Here is a 17579-nt window from a genome sequence, read left to right on the forward strand (position 1 = left end):
ATGTGATGTTCTATAATATGTTTTGTGGCATTCACGCAATATACATGTGATGTTTTATGCTCTATTTTGTGATGTTCACGTAGTACACATGTGATGTTTTATGATGTATTTTATGATGTTCACATAATATACATGTGATGTTCACGTAATATACATATGATGTTCTATGATGTATTTTGTGATATTCACATAGTATACATGTGATGTTTTGTGTTATATTTTATGATGTTCATATAGTATACATGTGATGTTCTAGATTTTTTTCTAATGTTCACATGGTATATGTATGATATTCTATGTTGTATTTTTGTGTTCACATGGCATACATGCGATGTTCTACGATATATTTCTAGATGTGCACATAGTATAAGTCTAATGTTTCACGATATATTTCTGGATGGTGTGTGATATATTTTTTTGGTTTGATTTCGTTCTTCTAGATGTGCACATGTGATGTTCGCACTATATACATGTGATGTTCGTGTAGTACACCTATGATGTTCTATGATACATTTTTTTATGTTCAAGTATATTTTACTTCTACTATTACATGAGTTTTTCCTTGTCTTTTGCCTTTTTCTTATTTGTTTTTCTCGTTGCTTATATTTTTTCCATGTTTTCATGAAATGTCTCATAGTATTTTTAGTATAAAATACTATTCTTATGGTGGTTGGATACTATTTTGACTTTAAATGGTTCAATGTATTTAATAACTAGTGAAGGCCGCGTGCCTTCGCGCGCGCTGGTAAGTGAATAAATTCAGGTTTATAAAGGTAGGGTTCATTTGCATATATATCTGCGGGAATATAATAAGTTTGGACTTACAAGATGCATATGTTACATGCGAAAGGTGGATGTAGAGTTCATTTGATAGTTATATTGTACAGACCTGGCAATGTCTTAACTGTACAATTTATGGCTATAGCACATTAGGGAACAGCATAGGTAGTGGTAGTGGTGTGCACATGAGGACGAATATTATACATGGAAAGCTTAGGTTGTTGATATGGTAATGCTGATCTTGTCATCTGGCAGTATCTTGTTGTGTTGTTTGAAACGTCAGGAGCTGCTGGATGAATCTGTGTATGCATCTAGATGTGTGAGTTACCTTTAGTATTTAAAGTGTATGATAGAGGTGGCGAGTGTTTGGGGAAGATGAGTGTACCTGAGTCTTGGTAGTGGCACATGCACTCGATGTGGTGGCTGCATCCAGATACATAACCTGTAGAGTAGTAAAGAAGAGGTGTCGAGTGCTGAGGCTATCAATTGTTTAGATGATATACTGTTTAGATTTATTTTAGCTATACCTGTGGAGCCAGATAGATGTGCGTCATTTTCATGATCACCATAGTCTGCTGGGAACATGTCATTGCAACCAATACATTTTTCTGGTGATAAAGCATAATAAATATATAACTTAAAGGTACATCTTATGAGGATACGAAAAAAGGGCGTACCCAGTGTAGAGAGTTCCCGCTCTGTGCGGGGTCTGGGGAAGGGTGTCAGTGACAAGCCTTACCCTCGCCTGTGCAATGCGAGGAGACCGCGACTCGAACCCAGGACCTTCCGGTCACTGGCGATAAGACTCTACCGCTTGCACTAGGCCCACCTTTCTTATTAGAATACGAAAAATAATGGAAGAAATTTTGTACTGATCTATATTTAAGTTAATATGTAGGCTCATATAACCTGAAGATTCAATTGGACAAAAATAGGAGAGCATGTACCAGGTTGATGCCAATGCCGTTGAGGGGTGGGAAGCACACCGCCTATATGCAGGTAAATCATTTGTCCAACAAGAGAGGACAAAGGTATAAAATAATCTAGAGAGCACCTCGGTAAAGAAATAATCTGAACTATTGTTACGTGTATCCTGTAAGTTCCTTTTCATAAGTATAAAGGGATCAACAAGAACATGTAATGTAAAAAATAGCAGCATTCATAGAACCAAGCCCGTAGATACTGCCAAATATTTTGAAAAAAATAGTCTATGAGTTTCAGAATTCCTCGGAGCCAACGGCATGACCATTTCATGTCCCCAATTTTTAATAACCCCACAACTGAACTGAGGTACTACATGGAGTAAGCAAATTTAGAGCAGGAACTAATGTTGCTGGATTGGTAATGGGCAAAATAGTGGTTTCTTGTTGAAGCAACTAATTTAAAAGGCAATCAAATTCATAGACATATGAAGAAACATCTGAATAGGCAGTAAAGGCACAAACAGACCGTGCAGATAAGAACATCTAATCGTATCTAAACAGGACCGCAAAGCAGAAATCGTGGTTGATGACCGTGGTTTTTTAGAACGGAACAGACTGGCTAATTCTTGTTGAAGCAACAAAGGGCAATTCGAGCAGCACAACGAAGGCAGTCATTTAGAACACAAACAGGCTCACAAACGCAGGTTAACTGAAAGGAGCACCTAAAAACAGTCTGTGTTGGCTAGACTGGGAAAACAAGAAGCAGGGGACTGGCCAGCCCTGCAACAATGACAAAGGCGAACACAGCTGTGACAGCGACGACTCAGTGGAAAAATATAGGCTGAAGAAATGAGTGCAGCCATGTGGAATCGATCCATGTCTATATACAAAGACTAAACATATACAATGTAACAGGAGTATATAGTTTGCATGGTCTGCATTTAAGACATCATCCAGAAACTCATTGGTAAATTTACCCACAGAAATTCAGAATAGAATTGATTAGAATAAAAAATAGCGAAATCCTAATGAGTCAGCTGAATCTGGCTGTGCACTTTATTAGATCACACAAATACATAGTAGCAGGTGACAACTTGTAGCAATAGCTCATTCCAAATTAATTAAGTATGCCTCTAAGCTCAGAGAAAATAAGCATGAGCATTGAATGGTGTATTTAGCAAATATAGCAATATAACATCAACATATAGCACAGCTGGAAATCCAAAAGCTTCATAATGCGAAGGAACACTATACCTTAGAGCTAGAAACTTAAATAGGTAGTGACGACCATACTTCTCTTCTTGGAGGATTTTATAAGGCACTTTGGAATGCCAGTTTGCAGCAAGGTTTCTCCATGGTTTATAATCTGTATTTGAAATGTGATAAGAGGAAAAGTAAGAATGCTGTGATAATCTATATGTAGCACCTATATAGGAATAAATCATCAAAATGCAGTGCGTCTTTTAAAGAAAAGGAGGCACGAGGAAGGAAAAAAAATATTCTGACTTATCAAGCACCAAAGATCAGCAGCTAAGCTGGTCACTGTTGGGCCCGGGATCTCCCGCACGGGTGAGCCGACCGCTCACCGGCATTCTCGCACACACTACGGTTGGAGGTAGAAGAGGGAGGGAGAACAGAGCGCATACACACAGCACAAGCACCAGCGTTGGCCGGAGCTCTGCAGAGGAGATGGCAAAACTGAACTCACTCTCTTCACTGAGTTGTTGTGGGAAGCTATATATACAACTCTACTCATCTAATCCTAGTACACAGACATGCCAGGCTGTCATGCTGCCACAGTGACTAGATATGACAACAGGGCTGACTTTGGCGTTTGCCCCTGCTGTGGCTATAGTGCGGTAAGGGAGCCTTTCGGCGCCTGCCCCTGCCGCGGCTACAGTATAGCAGCAGGGGAGTCCTTTCGGCGCCTGCCCCTGCCGCACGTGCGGAGGAAGAGCAGCAGATTACTTTATAATTCTTTCCCTAATCCTGTTGTTAACCCTAGAACCTCCACCATGCTTATCATCTTCTTTAGCTCCGTGAACCGAAGACAGCCGAGCGGCTTGGTGAGGACGTCCGCAAGTTGTCGACCAGTTTCAACGAACTCGATGACGATCTGCCCTCCATCGACACAGTCCCTGAGGAAGTGGAACTTGACATCAATGTGCTTGCTCCGGTCGTGGAGAACCAGATTCTTCGCGAGGGCGAGGGCAGGCTGGTTGTCCACCATCAGTTCTGGTAGATGAGCTTTCACACCGGTCAGCTCGCCCAGCAGCCGGCGCAGCCACATAGCTTGGCACGCCGCTGTGGCCGCCGCCACGTACTCTGCCTCGCACATGGACAGCGCCACCACCTTCTGTTTCAGCGACAACCATAAGATTGGGGCCGACCCGAGGAAGACGAGCACGCCATAGGTGCTCCGCCGTCCGTCGATATCACCCGCCATGTCTGCATCGCTGAACACAGTGAGCTACAGCCCACTTCCGCTGGTCTTGGGGAAGACGATCACCTGATCCACCGTCCCCTTGACGTAGCGCGGCAACCGCTTCACCGTAGCCCAGTGATCCTCTCGGGGATCCTCCATGAAACGGCTGACGTAACCCACGGCGAACGCAATGTCCGACGATGCTCCGGTAGAGTGTTACATCTACCTTCGCCGTGGTACTGGCCTTCGTCAGCTTCAGTCGCTCCTTCATCAGAGTCACGCACGGCTTGCACTCAGCCATGCCGCTCCGCTCCAACAGCTTCGAGGCATACACGCTCTGACCGAGCATGAGCACCTCCTTCCCCTGTCTCACCTCGATGCCGAGGTAGTAGGAGAGCGCATCGAGATTGCTCATTCAAAAACAAGCCACCATCTTGCGCTTGAAGCTGTCGATGTCCTCCGCACGCACGCCGGTGACGATCAAGTCATCCACATACACGCCGATGACGAGGTCCTTCTTCCCCCGTCGCTGCGTGTAGAGCGCATGCTCGGTTGCGCACCACGTGAACCCAAGCTCGCCCAGCGTGGCGTCAAGCTTGGCGTTCCACGCTCGCGGGGCCTGCCGTAGCCCGTAGAGCACCTTGATCAGTCGGAGCACCCTGTGCTCCGCTCCCTTGACGGCGACACCCGGAGGTTGTCTGACAAAGACCGTCTCTGCTAGCTCACCATTGAGGAAGGCCGATTTTATATCCAGGTGATGGACGCGCCAGTCCTTCGCTACTGCCAAAGCCAGCAGCAGTCGGATAGACTCCATGCGTGCTACCGGCGCAAAGACTTCGTCGAAGTCGATGCCTTCGTCAGCTTCAGTTGCTCCTCCATCGGAGTCACGCACGGCTTGCACTCAGCCATGCCACTCCGCTCCAACCGCTTTGAGGCATACGCGCTCTTACCGAGCGTGAGCACCTCCTTCCCCTGTCTCACATCGATGCCGAGGTAGTAGGAGAGCGCACCGAGATCGCTCATTCAAAAATGAGCCACCATCTTGCGCTTGAAGCTGTCGATGTCCTCCGCACGCATGCCGGTGATGATCAAGTCATCCACATACACGTTGATGATGAGGTCCTCCTTCCCCCGTCGTCGCGTGTAGAGTGCGTGCTCGGTTGCGCACCGCGTGAACCCAAGCTCGTCTAGCGTGGCGTCAAACTTGGCATTCCACGCTCGCGGGGTCTGCCGTAGCCCGTAGAGCGCCTTGATCAGTCGGAGCACCCTGTGCTCTGCTCCCTTGACGGCGACACCCGGAGGTTGTCTGACAAAGACCGTCTCTGCTAGCTCGCCATTGAGGAAGGCCGATTTTATATCTAGGTGATGGACGCGCCAGTCCTTCACTGCTGCCAAAGCTAGCAGCAGTCGGATAGACTACATGTGCGCTACCGGCGCAAAGACTTCCTCGAAGTCGATGCCCTCGCGCTGGACAAAGCCTCGGGCGACGAGGTGCGCCTTGTGCTTGACAATGGCGCCGCGCTCGTCCTGCTTGACCTTGTACACCCACTTCAAGCCGATCGGACGGCATCCTGGAGGTGGATCGACGAGCTCCCAAGTTTCGTTTTCCTCGATCGCCTTTATCTCCTCCAGCATCGCCTGTCGCCAATTTGCATCGTGCTCAGCCAGCACGAACGTGGGTGGTTCTTCTGCACTGACGAGAAGTAGCTCTGGGTCATTGAGCAACTGACCTACCAGGCCTAAGGACCCTATGTCACCGACGATGTCATCCAGCCTGTGGAACCGCACCTCCTCACAGTCGTGGAAGGCATCCATGAAATCGGTGATGTCGCTTGAAGGTGAAGCGAACTCGGCGTCGATGGAGTCCCCTGTTCCGCCGGAGTGGTCGACACAGCACCTGGAGTGCTCGGCACCCTGGCTGCAGTGCTTGGCACTACTCCTGGACCGCTCGTCACCACTCCTGGAGTGGTTGGCACCACTACAGGAGTGCTCGGCACCAGTCTTGGAGTGGATGGCACCACTACAAGACCTCTCGGCTCCGCTATGGGAGCGTTCAGCACCCGTCCTAGAGTGGTCGGCACCACTGCAGGACCGCTCGGCACCACTCCTGGAGTGCTCGGCACCCCTCCTAGAGTGCTCGGCACCGCCCCAGGAGTGCTTGGCTCTATTGTTGCAGTGGTCCGCACTCCTCTCTAGCTTCTCCACCACCGTGGATGACCAAGTGCTCGACGACGAAGGTGCTGGTGAAGCCGCCAGCTTCCCCCGTGCCCAGACTGTCCTAGTCCTAGGCCACCTTCTCATCGAACACGACATCGCGTGAGACAAGCACCTTACCTCCGCGTGGGTCGTAGAGCCGGTACGCCTTGGTTCCCTCCTCGTAGCCTTGGAGCACCATCGGTGTGCTCCTATCCTCCAGCTTGGTGAGGACCGGCTTCATCTTCCTGACGTGGCCGATGCAGTCGAATGTCTGGAGGAAGGACACGCTTGGCTTGTGCCCATACCAAGCTTCAAATCGCGTCACGCCCTTCAGGGCCTTTGTGGGCGCGCGATTGAGGATGAACACCGCCATGGTCACCGCCTCACCCCAGAACTTTGCAGACATGCTCTTAGCCTTCGTCATGGATCAAGCCATGCCACCGCTCCACTACGTCGTTCGGCTGTGGCGAGTATGGCACGGTGTGGTGTCGCACCACACCCTGATCTACGCAGTACGTAGCGAACTCCACTGAAGTGAATTCGCCGCCGCGATCAGTCCGCAGCACGCGCAACTTCTTTCCGGACTCTGCCTCCACCCACGCATGGAACCTCTTGATCGCCTTCGCCGCCTTGTCCTTGCTCATTAGGAGTTGCAGCCACATATAGCGACTGCAATCATCCATGAGCAGGAGAAAGTACCACCGACCACCATTTGTGGTTGGCATGATTGGCCCACAGAGATCGCTGTGGACGAGCCTGGGAGCGTCCGTCGCATGATACTTGGTAGCCTTTGGGAACAACAACCTCCTCGGCTTCCCGGCCAGGCAGCTGTCACACAGCTCGCCTGCGTGCTTGATGTGGGGCAGCCCTCGGACCATCTTCTCTAGCCTACCGAACGCGTTGAAGCTAAGATGGCCATACCGGGCATGCCACAACCACAGCTCCTCCGTGTGCCGTGCAGCCAAGCAGATGGGCTGTTCCACCTTCAAGTCGAGCAGGTATAGCCGGTTCTGAGACCTCTTCACGTTGGCAAGAAGACGCTGCTCACGGTCCCTGATCTTGAGGACGTTGTCCTTGATCATTACCTTGCTGCCGTGCTCATCCAGCTGGCCAATGCAATGATGCTTGAACGCAACTGTAAGATGTAATATACATTCGTTAGCGTGCGGTGCTCGTCGTTCTGGCACCTGAAGATGATGGTGCCGCGCCCTCGGATTCCAACCCTTGAGCCATCACCGAACTTCACCGTGCCGGTCACGTTGACGTCGAGCTCAGAGAAGGCTTCCTTGGAGCCCATCATGTGGTTACTGGCGCCAGAGTCTAGGTACCACCACTGCTCCTACTCGCCGCCCACACATCCGAGGTGGACTTGGGCGTGCGGTTCATCGAGGTTGACAGCCTTCAGAGCCTTGTCATGCCCTTCCACCGCCATCACCTCTCCCTTCTCCTTGGCCTCAACGTCGTGCAGTGCACAGAATGTCGCCATCAGGAGAGTGGCCTCATCATCCTCATCAACCTGCGCTAAATGAGCATCAGCCTTCTTTTCCTTCTTGCGATTTGGGCACTCCTTTTCCCAATGGCCCATCTTTCTGCAGCGCCGGCAGGCGTTGGGGTCGACCTTCTTCTTCTTCTTCTCCGAAGAAGCCTTGCCGCGGTGCTTGCCATCACCACCATGGCTAGAGGAGGCTTCCCTGGACTTCCTCTTCATTCGGGCAGCCTACTCCTCTGTCAGCAGTAGCTTGCCATTGTCCGTCGTTGCTGTGGCCTGCTCCATACGCTCGTCCACCGCCCGCAGACGGCCTGTCACATCCTCAATGGTGAGGGTGGACAAGTCTTGCATCGTCTCTATGGAAAGAGCGATATGAAAGTACTTCACCGGCACGGAGTGGAGGTACTTGGAGACCGCCTCTTCATCATCGATGGTGACGCTGTGGCTCCTCAGTTTGCTGATGAGCGACTACGCGTGGAGGGAGAAGTCCTCCACCGACTCACCATCCTTGAACTTGAGGTTGGCGTACTCCTGCTTCAACAGCAGGGCCGTCGCCTTCTTTGTGCGGTCGAAGCCGACGCGCATTGCTGCAATGGCCTCCCAAGCCTCCTTAGCAGAGTTCTTCGCCCCAACGGCTCCCTGTACTCCGCTAGCACCGCAGCGAGGATAGCATCCAACGCTGACATGTCTTCTTCGTTGTCGGTGCCCTTGTCAATGGCATTCCAGAGCCGTCGGGCTCTGAGCTTAACCTTCATGGTCACCGCCCACTCGTCATAGTTGGTGCGAGTCAGCGTCGGCCAACTGGTGCCGCTGACCTCCTGCACCATGCGCACGATGATATCCTGTCGTGGCTGGGTAGCCACAGCAGCGTCGCTGCTGTCACCCATCTCTAAACCGTCCATCATCGTCAGCGGTTAGTCCGACGACGGCGCTCGTACGGCTTTGATACCACTTGTTGGGCCCAGGATCTCCCGCACGGGTGAGCCGACCACTCACCGGCGTTCTCGAACACACACTACGGCTGGACGTAGAAGAGAGGGAGAACAGAGCGCACACACACAGCACAAGCACCAGCGTTGGCCATAGCTCTGCAGAGGAGATGGCAAAACTGAACTCACTCTCTTCACTAAGTTGCAGTGAGAAGCTATATATACAACTCTACCCATCTAATCCTAGTACACAGACATGTCAGGCTGCCATGCTGCTACAGTGACTAGATGTGACAGCAGGGCTGACTTTGGAGCCTGCCCCTGCTGTGGCTACAGTGTGACAGGGGAGCCTTTCGGCGCCTGCCCCTACTGCGGCTATAGTGCAGCAGCAGGGGAACCCTTTCAGCACCTGCCCCTGCCGCACGTGCGGAGGGAGAGCAGCAGATTACTTTACAGTCACAACCACATTCTAGTGGGCAATCCACAGCTAAATTGGTCACAACCACATTCCTGCTTGCAAGATGAGTTGTGCACTATCATTATGTTCTACGAAAACGGGAGCAAACATTATGATCTCTAATTATCCAAGAGGGTAAATTATGTTGTACAATAACATCTCTGCAAACAAACAACCATAGCCAGGCATAACACAAAGAGAACAACAATAACATCTTTGCAAGTAAACAACCATAGCCAGGCATAACACAAAGAGAACATCACTTCTTGGCCAAGTACGAAAGCCAAAAACAATGCAGTAGCAAGGAAGATGAGGAAGGAAACAAGCAGGAATAAGGCACGATAGGAAGGTGCGGCAACATACCCAAAGCAGCCGTCGTGAAGCACCGAGGCTTTCTACATATCCTGGCTGAAAAGTAAATCCAAGAATAATAGAGAACTCGTAATATTCTAAAACTAAAAAAATTCAGTTTTTAGCTGTTAATGCAAGATTAGAAAACTCAAGAAATCACTGACTGAGGAGCTAACCTCCAAGGATGATGTTTTTGTAACTTAATAGCAAATTTAAATCTACAATGAAAGAAGCAATCCACTACATCAGTTTCCTTTTTTTTCCAAAGAAATTCATTTTTGTATTCACAAATCTGACTAATCTAGTATAAAATTTCTGGGAGAATAAAAATTTCATAATAGCTAGTTGGCAGCAAGCAATGGTTCCCAAATCACAACGGAATAGGCAATTCACTATATCATTGTCCTCTCTTTCTGATGAAATCCAGTTCTATAATGTCAAACTCAAGTAATTGAACACTGAAATTTCCAGGGAAACAGGAATTTGCCAATAGTAAGCTAGTAGCAAGCTATGGTTTCCAAATCAAAAATAGAAAACTGATATGTTGGTAGAAAGCTTACTCGCATGTGCTCACGCAACACCTGCCCTCAGCAGCAGGTGAGACACCAACCATTCCATGCCGGTGGTATGTGACCCTGGTAATGAATAGCATGAAAATTATATGTACATGCTGCTTCTGATTTTTTTTGTGCTATGAAATCAAATACCCACAATTGAGAGCACGTAAGGGCACTGTACAGTATAACAAACTGTAGGACTACAGTTAAGTGATTGCAGCGACACGCAAATTGGTAACACCAATCGAACAGGAAGCATGTATGTGGATTTAAACCTTTGAAGGCCAATAAAGAAGAGATACTTGTCAAAGCACTATATAAAGAATTTTGGGAAGCGTCCTCAGCACAATAAAGCTGAGTTGAGGATGTACAGGAACACATTTTTTGTACCTGAGCTGCAAATGAGCCAGATAGGCAGATGCAGGACTTTTCCTTCTTTAATGTACCCATCTCATTAACTCTTGTTCATATTGAGATACCGCTACAGCCTAAAACAAACAAAGAAAGTATATGCTATCAAAAAACATTATCTTCAGAAAGTAGTTCAACGTGTAAAATTGTGGTGACAATAGTGCTCAGCCTAGATATCATATGAAAGCAACCATACATGTTCAGGCCTGCATAAATGAAAGAAGCTATGTGCAAACTATGCATGTAGGAAACCAAACTGCCACCACATACATCACAGGTAGATTCTAACATTATAGAATAAACTGTAACATCACTCATGGCCACCAAACATGTTGCAGTTAGATGTACCTTTTCGTTGCCTGCTCTAGGCGCTAGTTTGTCTATAGGGTATGTTGGGATTTCATTGGCTGCTCTAAGGGCTACAATATTTTATATAAAAACTGAAACTTTAACATGTTTAAGTTGAGATTTATTCTCCTGTGAGGTAACCACCGCTGCTCCTGCTCGCCGCCCACACGTCCGAGGTGGTCTTGGACGCGCGGTTCGTCGAGGTTGACAGCCTTCAGAGCCTTGTCGTGCCCTTCCACCACCATCACCTCTCTCTTCTCCTTGGCCTCAATGTCGTGCAGTGCACATAATGTCGCCATCAGGAGAGTGGCCTCATCATCCTCATCAGCCTGTGCTAAATGAGCCTCAGCCTTATTCTCCTGCTTGCGATTTGGGCACTCCTTTGCCCAATGGCCCGTCTTCCCACAACGCTGGCAGGCGTTGGGGTCGACCTTCTTCTTCTTCTCCGAAGAAGCCTTGCCGCGGCGCTTGCCATCGCCACCGCGGCTGGAAGAGGCTTCCCCGGACTTCTTCTCCTTCATCTAGGCAGCCTACTACTCCTCTGTCAGCAGCAGCTTGCCGATGTCTGTCATTGCTGTGGCCTGCTCCATGCGCTCGTCTACCGCCTACAGACGGCCTGTCACATCCTCAATGGTGAGGGTGGACAAGTCCAGCATCATCACTATGGAAAGAGCGATCTGGATGTACTTCACCGGCACGGAGTGGAGGTACTTGGAGACCGTCTCTTCTTCATCGATGGTGACGTCGTGGCTCCTCAGCTTGCTGATGCATGACTGTAGGTGGAGGGAGAAGTCCTCCACCGACTCACCATCCATAAACTTGAGGTTGGCGTACTCCTGCTTCGCCTTCTTTGCGCGGTCGGAGCCGACGCGCATTGCTACAATGGCCTCCCAAGCCTCCTTAGCAGAGTTCTTCGCTCCCAACGGCTCCCTGTACTCCGCTGGCACAGCAGCGAGGATAGCCTCCAACGCTGACATGTCTTCTTCGTTGTCGGTGCCCTTGTCAATGGCATTCCAGAGCCGTCGGGCTCTGAGCTTGACCTTCATGGTCATCGCCCACTCGCCATAGTTGGTGCGAGTCAGCGTCGGCCAAATGGTGCCACTGACCTCCCACGCCGTGTGCACGATGACCTCCTGTCGTGGCTGGGCAACCACAACAGCGCTGCTGCTGTCGCCCATCTCTAAACCGTCCGTCATCATCAGCGGTTAGCCCGGCGACGGCGCTTGTACGGCTCCGATACCACTTGTTGGGCCCATGATCTCCCGCACGGGTGAGCCGACCGCTCACCGGCGTTCTCGCACACACACTATGGCTGGAGGTAGAAGAGGGAGGGAGAACAGAGCGCGCACACACAGCACAAGCACCAGCATTGGCTAGAGCTCTACAGAGGAAATGGCAAAACTGAACTCACTCTCTTCACTGAGTTGCAGTGAGAAGCAATATATACAACTCTACCCATCTAATCCTAGTACACAGACATGACTGGCTGTCAAGCTGCTACAGTGACTAGATGTGACAGTAGGGCTGACTTTGGAGCCTGCCCCTGCTATGGCTACAGGTGACAGGGGAGCCTTTCGGCGCCTGCCCCTGCTGCGGCTACAGTGCAGCAGCAGGGGAGTCCTTTCGGCGCTTGCCCCTGCCGCACGTGCGGAGGGAGAGCAGCAAATTACTTTACAGTCACAACCACATTCTAGTGGGCAATCCACAGCTAAATTGGTCACAACCACATTCCTGCTTGCAAGATGAGTTGTGCACTATCATTATGTTCTACGAAAACGGGAGCAAACATTATGATCTCTAATTATCCAAGAGGGTAAATTATGTTGTACAATAACATCTCTGCAAACAAACAACCATAGCCAGGCATAACACAAAGAGAACTACAATAACATCTCTGCAAACAAACAACCATAGCCAGGCATAACACAAAGAGAACATCACTTCTTGGCCAAGTAAGAAAGCCAAAAACAATGCAGTAGCAAGGAAGACGAGGAAGGAAACAAGCAGGAATAAGGCACGATAGGAAGGTGTGGCAACATACCCAAAGCGGCCGTCGTGAAGCACCGAGGCTTTCTACATATCCTGGCTGAAAAGTAAATCCAAGAATAATAGAGAATTCGTAATATTCTAAAACTAAAAAAATTCAGTTTTTAGCTGTTAATGCAAGATTAGAAAGTTCAAGAAATCACTGACTGAGGAGCTAACCTCCAAGGACGATGTTTTTGTAAATTAAGAGCAAATTTAATTCTACAATGAAAGAAGCAATCCACTACATCAGTTTCCTTTTTTTCCAAAGAAATTCATTTCTGTATTCTCAAATCTGACTAATCTAGTATTAAATTTCTGGGGGAATAAAAATTTCATAATAGCTAGTTGGCAGCAAGCAATGGTTCCCAAATCACAACAGAATAGGCAATTCACTATATCATTGTCCTCTCTTTCTGATGAAATCCAGTTCTATAATGTCAAACTCAAGTAATTGAACACTGAAATTTTGAGGTAAACAGGAATTTGGCAATAGTTAGCTGGCAGCAAGCTATGGTTCCCAAATCAAAAATAGAAAACTGATATGTTGGTAGAAAGCTTACTCGCATGTGCTCACGCAACACCTGCCCTCAGCAGCAGGTGAGACACCAACCATTCCATGCCGGTGGTATGTGACCCTGGTAATGAATAGAATGAAAATTATATGTACATGCTGCTTCTGATTTTTTTTTTTTTGTGCTATGAAATCAAATACCCACAATTGAGAGCATGTAAGGGCACTGTACAGTATAACAAACAGTAGGACTACAGTTAAGTGATTGCAGCGACACTCAAATTGGTAACACCAATCGAACAGGAAGCATGTATGTGGATTTAAACCTTTGAAGGCCAATAAAGAAGAGAAACTTGTCAAAGCACTATATCAAGAATTTTGGGAAGCGTCCTCAGCACAATAAAGCTGATTTGAGGATGTACAGGAAAACATTTTTTTGTACCGGAGCTGCAAATGAGCCGGATAGGCAGATGCAGGACTTTTCCTTCTTTAATGTACCGATCTCATTGACTCTTGTTCATATTGAGATACTGCTACAGCCTAAAACAAACAAAGAAAGTATATGCTATCAAAAAACATTATCTTCAGAAAGTAGTTCAACGTGTAAAATTGTGGTGACAACAGTGTCAGCCTAGATATCATATGAAAGCAACCATACATGTTCAGGCCTGCATAAATGAAAGAAGCTATGTGCAAACTATGCATGCAGGAAACCAAACTGCCACCATATACATCACAGGTAGATTCTAACATTATAGAATAAACTGTAACATCACTCATGGCCACCAAACATGTTGCAGTTAGATGTACCTTTTCGTTGCCTGCTCTAGGGGCTAGTTTGTCTATAGGGTATGTTGGGATTTCATTGGCTGCTCTAAGGGCTACATTATTTTATATAAAAACTGAAACCTTAACATATTTAAGTTGAGATTTATTCTCCAGTGAGGTAACCACCACTTTATTTCATATAAGGTAAAGTAACTGCATGCTTGGCCTTCAAGAAGCAGGTACTCAATTTGTAATGATAGAACTGTGCATGTGATCTAATTACCAAATTCTAAATTCCATTCACTTGGTGAAAACATATCATGCAATAGAGTCTCCAACTTTAGAACAGGAGGCGGCACAGTTGAGGAAAACTTACTGAGTTGCATAGAAGCGTAGGTACATTGGGAAACAACTCCAGCGATGGCGCTACTGTTTGTTTGTTTTCCACAAACTCACTAATTAGCAGTGTTCTGCTTGTTGCCATGTGTAGCTGAATTTCTTATCAACAATAAAAAGGAAGATTAGGCAAAAAAAAAGGATAAGATATTTAATAATGGCTAGAGCATACCTTGGACATTTAGCTAGCAACATAAATAAAGAGAGCAGAATATATGAGCATCGGGATAAGCTAAAAAGGCACAAGGCAAGACGTGATTTTTTCTTTTAGCCTAAGATATTTTAGACTTGTATAACTGCCACCATAAAATGTAGGAAACATTATATATATATGTGTGTACATGACTTAAGAGACACCCTAGAACCAGGATGTAGTGGTAGAGTGGCTTGAAATAGTTGATCCATTAGACATTTAGCTACCAACATAAATAAAGGGAGTAGAAAATATGAGCACCGGGATGAATTAAAAAGGCACAAGGCACAACGTGTAGTCTATTTAGACTAAGATATTTAGACTTCTAACTGGCACCAGAAAAAGAACCAAAACATTATATGTAGAAGCACACAATACCGAAGTCAAAATTTGAAAAAAAATGAGAAATTAGAACTCTAGACTATCAATTTTATCCCAAATTTGAAAAAGCATGAATGGAAGACCATAGGAAGCATGAATGTAAGACAACATATCAAAAGTGCATGTGACTAAAAAATTGTGAAACTAAAACTTTTGGCTATCAATTTGATCCCAAATTTGAAGGAAACGTGAATGTAAGACCATAGAAAAAAGGGCACGGGACACGGGAATCATGGAGCATACCAGAACACATCATATTTTAGTTAAAAGAAAGTAATTTGTTGTAACGACATAGGACCTGCACAGAAAGTAGAAAATAAGCATAAATCTATGTAATCTTTGAACACTGCATGCTACAATCGCAAGAAAGCTCCTCATACCTAAAGTTGGGTCACCCTATAATGAATTCCTCATACCTAAAGCTGGGGCTAAATCCTAACCCTAGAATAGGCAAGAGTAGAGTCAAAGAATCCAGTGATGAAACAATTATGAATTAAGCAACAAAGAATCATAAATCTAACTCAAGAAAGAGGAGACACATGAGGTACCATACATAGAGTCATCGGTCAGGGCGTCGTAGAGCGTGGAGGAGCAGGCGCCGCGCCGGGGGCCTCCCGAGCAGCCGATGTGCCACACAGCCACGTCGGGAGCGAGGGGAGTTTAGAGTTTGGCCCGTCCAGCATAATACCTAGGGTTTCACTGACCAGAGGAGCGCTCCCCGGCGGAGGAGGCATCGAGGAGCCCGCGTGGAGGATGGGGAAAGGGAGGGGGCCGCCGGGTCCCACCCACGCCGTCGCGCCGACAGCAGGGGGCGCCGTCACCTCGCCGCGCCCATCGCCACCTCGAGAGGGAAGGGGAGAGAAGGAGAGGAAGGGGAGGGAGTGCGGCGGAGGAGGAGGAGGGCGGCCGCCGCCGCCGCCAGCCCGCTCGCCCCCGTCGCCGTCGCCCGCAGCGATGGGAGAACGAGGGAGAGAGAACGGAGCGAAAAGAGAGAGGAGAGGGTGAGAAGGAGAAGCGGAAGTTGCTGTATATATTTGATTCTTTGGATTCTAATGAGAAGCGGGAGAAGCAGAGGAGAATCGAGAGAAGCTAACCAAAATCGAGAGAAGCGGCTGGAAGCGAGAATCCGCTTCAAGCGATCTGGCCCGTCAAACTCGAGATCGGACGGCCGGGGGAATTTGGAGCGACGTGGACGTGGCTTCTATGCGAGGTGCTGACACGTTTTGTAATTTCTAATAACAAAACTATTATACAATTTTCATGAACACCTTTATGGTGTAGTGGTGGAGAGTGACAACTCTGTAGCAGGACTTGTGTTCGAATCCTATCCTTGGCTACTTTTGCCTTTTTTATTTATTTTTCAAGATCTGTAGCTGGAATGGGCCAGGTCACGGGAAGCTAAGCTGGGCTGGAAGCGCGCACAAGTGCAGGTGGGAAGCCGAGTTGGGCCGGAAGCTGTCGCGGGAACCTGAGCTGGGCCAGAAACGCGCACACATGTGGGCGGGAAACCGAGTTGGGCCAGAAGCGCGCAGGCGGGAACGAGAGCTGGGCCTGGAGCCGCGCGCGCGGGAAAAATTACCGGAAGGCGGTTTCGGTCCGAACGGGCGGACTCTAAGACACCCCGGGCGATAGTGAGGTACTGTTGCTTTGGCCCAATTAGGAAAACACTCGCTGTCCACTTGTGCGCTGGCCCAAAGTTGCGATTTGTTCATCATTTTTACAGGCACCCACGAGCACACCGGTGCCAATTGCTGAACAAGCTCGGCGACGGTAGAAAACGGACGGGAAAAATGCCATTCCGACCCGTCCCGTTTTCTATTTTGTTGCGTTCGTTTCCGTATTCGTGGGATCCTGTTTCTGTATTTACAAAAATGAGAGAGGGGTTTTATTCCGTTTTTTATCCTGTTTTCAATCTATGTGAGATATGTCTAGAAATTAATATGTTTGTAAACCTACTAATCACAAATTATGTTAGCATATTAACACAAGGCATGCTAGTGAATATTGGACCGATAACTTCGTACGTGTATACTGTCTCGTGACTTCGTTCATGCATACTCAAGAAAATTTGATCATGTTATTCTAACTCAATTTCCCAGCTCTTCATGCGTATTTGTCTGTTTCCATATTTTCGTATATCTCCATCTATTTTTAATTCCGTTCTTTATCTTGTTTCCGATAAAAATATAGAAACGGAAATGATAGAGGAGTTTTTCCGCCCGTTTTCATCCGTTTTCATCCCTATAGGGGACTCCAGTAGACATGGCAATGGGTATTCCAAACCCAAGTACCTGATGGGTTTTACCCAATAAAGAGATGGATATGGATGATTTTCCTACCCACGGGTACGTTAATGGGTGGAATCCTCCACCCATAGGGTAAGGCAGGTGCGGGTGTGGATGTGGGTGTATATTACCCATACCCGTCTACCCGTAG

General features: G+C 47.8%; 1 long non-coding RNA gene across 12 annotated transcripts; it reads right to left on the reverse strand.

Annotated features, from left to right (window-relative positions):
• Positions 1–857: 857 nt before the first annotated feature.
• Positions 858–16144, reverse strand: LOC136483616 (uncharacterized). Of its 12 annotated transcripts, none has more exons than XR_010765548.1 (14): positions 15697–16144; positions 15524–15584; positions 15387–15441; positions 14550–14663; positions 13848–13945; positions 13455–13529; positions 12908–12952; positions 10498–10595; positions 10262–10382; positions 10111–10185; positions 9563–9607; positions 1308–3069; positions 1166–1222; positions 858–1079 (listed from the first exon to the last, which is right to left on the reverse strand). It is a non-coding gene; the product is annotated as an uncharacterized lncRNA (long non-coding RNA). The 12 variants fall into 12 exon arrangements; XR_010765543.1 differs by having other exon boundaries at positions 14550–14671; XR_010765549.1 differs by having other exon boundaries at positions 1308–1769; positions 2958–3069; positions 14550–15441.
• Positions 16145–17579: the final 1435 nt, after the last annotated feature.

The sequence above is a fragment of the Miscanthus floridulus genome, chromosome 9 (assembly GCF_019320115.1).
Source record: "Miscanthus floridulus cultivar M001 chromosome 9, ASM1932011v1, whole genome shotgun sequence".
NCBI lineage: Eukaryota > Viridiplantae > Streptophyta > Magnoliopsida > Poales > Poaceae > Miscanthus > Miscanthus floridulus.